The sequence below is a fragment of the Schistocerca americana genome, unplaced genomic scaffold (genome assembly GCF_021461395.2).
Source record: "Schistocerca americana isolate TAMUIC-IGC-003095 unplaced genomic scaffold, iqSchAmer2.1 HiC_scaffold_875, whole genome shotgun sequence".
NCBI lineage: Eukaryota > Metazoa > Arthropoda > Insecta > Orthoptera > Acrididae > Schistocerca > Schistocerca americana.
This window is the reverse complement of record NW_025726648.1, coordinates 35001-40000: the sequence shown is the minus strand read 5'-3', so window position 1 is coordinate 40000 and position 5000 is coordinate 35001. Positions and strand designations below refer to the sequence as shown.

Sequence of the window (5000 nt, the reverse complement as noted above, 5' to 3'; positions counted from 1 at the left end):
CGGCTGTGCACGCTACCGAGTAAGTACCGGTATGCGAACCGCCAGGCGACGGGCGCGCATCGCACGTTTAAGGAGGCGCGGCCGGCCCCACAGGCGGCCGCGACGCTCCCAGGTCTGCGAAGCGGGGCAAACGCCGCGCGCTTCAGTATACGTAGCCGACCCTCAGCCAGACGTGGCCCGGGAACGGAATCCATGGACCGCAATGTGCGTTCGAAACGTCGATGTTCATGTGTCCTGCAGTTCACATGTCGACGCGCAATTTGCTGCGTTCTTCATCGACCCACGAGCCGAGTGATCCACCGTCCTGGGTGATCTTTTCTTAGTTTACACTGTCTCTTTCAAGACAGTTGCATAGGCGGGACGTAGGCGTGTGGCGGCCCCTGTTCAAGCGTTCTGTGTCCAACGGCCTCACGGCCGATGGGCGTCGTACGGCTCCACACCGGAGCGGACAGGCAGTCGGGCGAAAGTCATTCAAAACCGGCGCCAGGCGCCAGGTGCCGCAGGCCAGCCGCTCCAGCGCTTCAGCGCTCGTACCACACAACATTGGCGTTAGTTTTGAGAAGCACGCGTGGTTCCGCACGCGGCGCACGGCTACTGCGAGCCGTACAGGTAGCGTGTTGCGCGACACGACACGCACATCGAAAGACATGCAGTCTAGTCGGTAATGATCCTTCCGCAGGTTCACCTACGGAAACCTTGTTACGACTTTTACTTCCTCTAAATGATCAAGTTTGGTCATCTTTCCGGTAGCATCGGCAACGACAGAGTCAATGCCGCGTACCAGTCCGAAGACCTCACTAAATCATTCAATCGGTAGTAGCGACGGGCGGTGTGTACAAAGGGCAGGGACGTAATCAACGCGAGCTTATGACTCGCGCTTACTGGGAATTCCTCGTTCATGGGGAACAATTGCAAGCCCCAATCCCTAGCACGAAGGAGGTTCAGCGGGTTACCCCGACCTTTCGGCCTAGGAAGACACGCTGATTCCTTCAGTGTAGCGCGCGTGCGGCCCAGAACATCTAAGGGCATCACAGACCTGTTATTGCTCAATCTCGTGCGGCTAGAAGCCGCCTGTCCCTCTAAGAAGAAAAGTAATCGCTGACAGCACGAAGGATGTCACGCGACTAGTTAGCAGGCTAGAGTCTCGTTCGTTATCGGAATTAACCAGACAAATCGCTCCACCAACTAAGAACGGCCATGCACCACCACCCACCGAATCAAGAAAGAGCTATCAATCTGTCAATCCTTCCGGTGTCCGGGCCTGGTGAGGTTTCCCGTGTTGAGTCAAATTAAGCCGCAGGCTCCACTCCTGGTGGTGCCCTTCCGTCAATTCCTTTAAGTTTCAGCTTTGCAACCATACTTCCCCCGGAACCCAAAAGCTTTGGTTTCCCGGAGGCTGCCCGCCGAGTCATCGGAGGAACTGCGGCGGATCGCTGGCTGGCATCGTTTATGGTTAGAACTAGGGCGGTATCTGATCGCCTTCGAACCTCTAACTTTCGTTCTTGATTAATGAAAACATACTTGGCAAATGCTTTCGCTTCTGTTCGTCTTGCGACGATCCAAGAATTTCACCTCTAACGTCGCAATACGAATGCCCCCGCCTGTCCCTATTAATCATTACCTCGGGTTCCGAAAACCAACAAAATAGAACCGAGGTCCTATTCCATTATTCCATGCACACAGTATTCAGGCGGGCTTGCCTGCTTTAAGCACTCTAATTTGTTCAAAGTAAACGTGCCGGCCCACCGAGACACTCACTCAAGAGCACCCTGGTAGGATTGCAACGGGGTCCGCCTCGGGACGCACGAGCACGCACGAGGCGCGTCGCACGCCTTCAGCTCGCCCCACCGGCAGGACGTCCCACGATACATGCCAGTTAAACACCGACGGACGGTGAACCAACAGCGTGGGACACAAATCCAACTACGAGCTTTTTAACCGCAACAACTTTAATATACGCTATTGGAGCTGGAATTACCGCGGCTGCTGGCACCAGACTTGCCCTCCAATAGATACTCGTTAAAGGATTTAAAGTGTACTCATTCCGATTACGGGGCCTCGGATGAGTCCCGTATCGTTATTTTTCGTCACTACCTCCCCGTGCCGGGAGTGGGTAATTTGCGCGCCTGCTGCCTTCCTTGGATGTGGTAGCCGTTTCTCAGGCTCCCTCTCCGGAATCGAACCCTGATTCCCCGTTACCCGTTACAACCATGGTAGGCGCAGAACCTACCATCGACAGTTGATAAGGCAGACATTTGAAAGATGCGTCGCCGGTACGAGGACCGTGCGATCAGCCCAAAGTTATTCAGAGTCACCAAGGCAAACGGACCGGACGAGCCGACCGATTGGTTTTGATCTAATAAAAGCGTCCCTTCCATCTCTGGTCGGGACTCTGTTTGCATGTATTAGCTCTAGAATTACCACAGTTATCCAAGTAACGTGGGTACGATCTAAGGAACCATAACTGATTTAATGAGCCATTCGCGGTTTCACCTTAATGCGGCTTGTACTGAGACATGCATGGCTTAATCTTTGAGACAAGCATATGACTACTGGCAGGATCAACCAGGGAGCTGCGTCAACTAGAGCTGAGCAGCCGGCCGCCCGGGAGTGTGTCCCGGGGGCCCGCGCGAACACGCAAGCGTCCGCTCAATTATTCTGCAAACAGGAGGAGGCTGAGCTCCCCTGCACAATACACCTCGAAACCCTCTCAGGTCCCGGCGGCGCGCAGCGCCGTCCTAAGTACTTGGTCGGGTTCGAGAGAGGCGCAATCGCCCGGAGTTTGGCGAGTAGACGCTTTAGGTGCGACCACCCGTGCTCCCAACTGAGCTTGCCGCTGCCGACAGAGGCCCGGGAGCGTGCTGTCGTGGCATTGCCGGCGGGAGACAACACGCGCCACCTACGGTGGCCGGCAGCTCCAACGCCAGCGCCACAGAAGGACAAAAGCCCCACTTGGGTGCCGAAGCGAACTCTCCCAGCACAGCGCACGCGCCAACACGTCCGCACAGCTGCGATACAATCCACCTGCGAGAACCGCAGAGGCGACCGAGCAGCAGACGGCGTCGCGGCGCCGAGCGCCGGGCGGCGGCGCATCCTCAGCGCACACAGTCCTCAATCGGACCAGCACACTGCAGATGTCCACCGCGCTTCGCACCGGGCACGCGAGGACCTACTTTGGCCGCACGGCGCCGCGTGCAGGGTGCGCCGGCGCGCAGCTGCGCCGCCTGCCGCCTCCGTCGGCCGGCGCGCCTGCCACTGGCCGCCCCCACCAGCCGGCTGTAGCGCGTGCGCCCACGCACCGCGCGGCCAGCACGCCGGAAGGCCCCCCCTCACCGGCCGGGGACGGTCCCACCCAGCCACCGCCGCGTATCGCTTCACACCCACATGCCATTCACGTTCGTGGGCATGGTGGGTATCGCTGAAACAACCGGTTGGTAGCTCAACCGATCGTCGCCATCACTGATTCACCTCTAGCGAGAACAACCGCACCACAACGGTTTACCAGTTCTTCATTTGCGTAACGTCACCAGCAAACGTAGACGTCCATCGCCATTTGCAAATTCAACGATTGTTGCATGCCTGTGTCAGGTGTCACGACACACTATGTCTGCCCACATACACGCAACAACATGTGCACGCTTCGCGAACACGTGGAAGGTGGCCCCCGTACGTATGCGATGTCCATTGCGCGAACGACTGTCAACCGGCCTCTGTCGCATGTCGCAGATGTGGAACGCAGTGCACCATGCTATCACGGTGTGTGAGAAGAGACGACTACGTCTGACAACACGCGCCACTACATCAACAGACGGCTCATGCTGATCGCCATCCACGGCATACCATACTGCAATCCAGCTCTTATAGGGAGACGACACGTAGCTGAGTGCACAATATTTGGACCGTATGGTTCGCCGTTGTTGGCGCAGTCGTGGTACGGTCACACATGTACCACGATGTATCATTCAGTACATGAGGACCAATGTGCGGTACAGTGTGTGATTTGGACGTACAACATCAGCGGACAGTTGCCACAAGCCGTACCACAACGTAGGCTGTGCTTCGCCATGCGAATGCCAATGAACAACTGCGAAGGGCATTGAGCATGTACGTCCTGCCGCCATCCGCATTACAGTGTATAGCTGCAAGGTGTTTAACATGAAGCGATACTCTGGGGACCGGGCAGTGCGAGTAGCAAACTATATTGCGGGGGTTGCAGTTAGGCAACACTACACTAATTTAACGCGTCGTATGACAATTACAGAGCAGGTTAAGGCCCAACGTGTGTTGGGTTAAGGCCCAACGTGTGTTGGGTTAAGGCCCAACGTGTGTTGGGTTAAGGCCCAACGTGTGTTGGGTTAAGGCCCAACGTGTGTTGGGTTAAGGCCCAACGTGTGTTGGGTTAAGGCCCAACGTGTGTTGGGTTAAGGCCCAACGTGTGTTGGGTTAAGGCCCAACGTGTGTTGGGTTAAGGCCCAACGTGTGTTGGGTTAAGGCCCAACGTGTGTTGGGTTAAGGCCCAACGTGTGTTGGGTTAAGGCCCAACGTGTGTTGGGTTAAGGCCCAACGTGTGTTGGGTTAAGGCCCAACGTGTGTTGGGTTAAGGCCCAACGTGTGTTGGGTTAAGGCCCAACGTGTGTTGGGTTAAGGCCCAACGTGTGTTGGGTTAAGGCCCAACGTGTGTTGGGTTAAGGCGCAACATAGGTTAGGTTAAGGCGCAACATAGGTTAGGTTAAGGCGCAACATAGGTTAGGTTAAGGCGCAACATAGGTTAGGTTAAGGCGCAACATAGGTTAGGTTACGGCGCAACATAGGTTAGGTTAAGGCGCAACATAGGTTAGGTTAAGGCGCAACATAGGTTAGGTTACGGCGCAACATAGGTTAGGTTAAGGCGCAACATAGGTTAGGTTAAGGCGCAACATAGGTTAGGTTAAGGCGCAACATAGGTTAGGTTAAGGCGCAACATAGGTTAGGTTAAGGCGCAACATAGGTTAGGTTAAGGC

General features: G+C 55.9%; 2 non-coding genes across 2 annotated transcripts; both read right to left on the bottom strand.

The window, feature by feature from the left end:
- Positions 1-156: 156 nt before the first annotated feature.
- On the bottom strand, positions 157-311 carry LOC124591778. Its single transcript, XR_006977257.1, has one exon. It is a non-coding gene; the product is annotated as a 5.8S ribosomal RNA (ribosomal RNA).
- Positions 312-662: 351 nt separating this feature from the next.
- On the bottom strand, positions 663-2572 carry LOC124591768. Its single transcript, XR_006977248.1, has one exon. It is a non-coding gene; the product is annotated as a small subunit ribosomal RNA (ribosomal RNA).
- Between the last annotated feature and the right edge of the window lie 2428 nt (positions 2573-5000).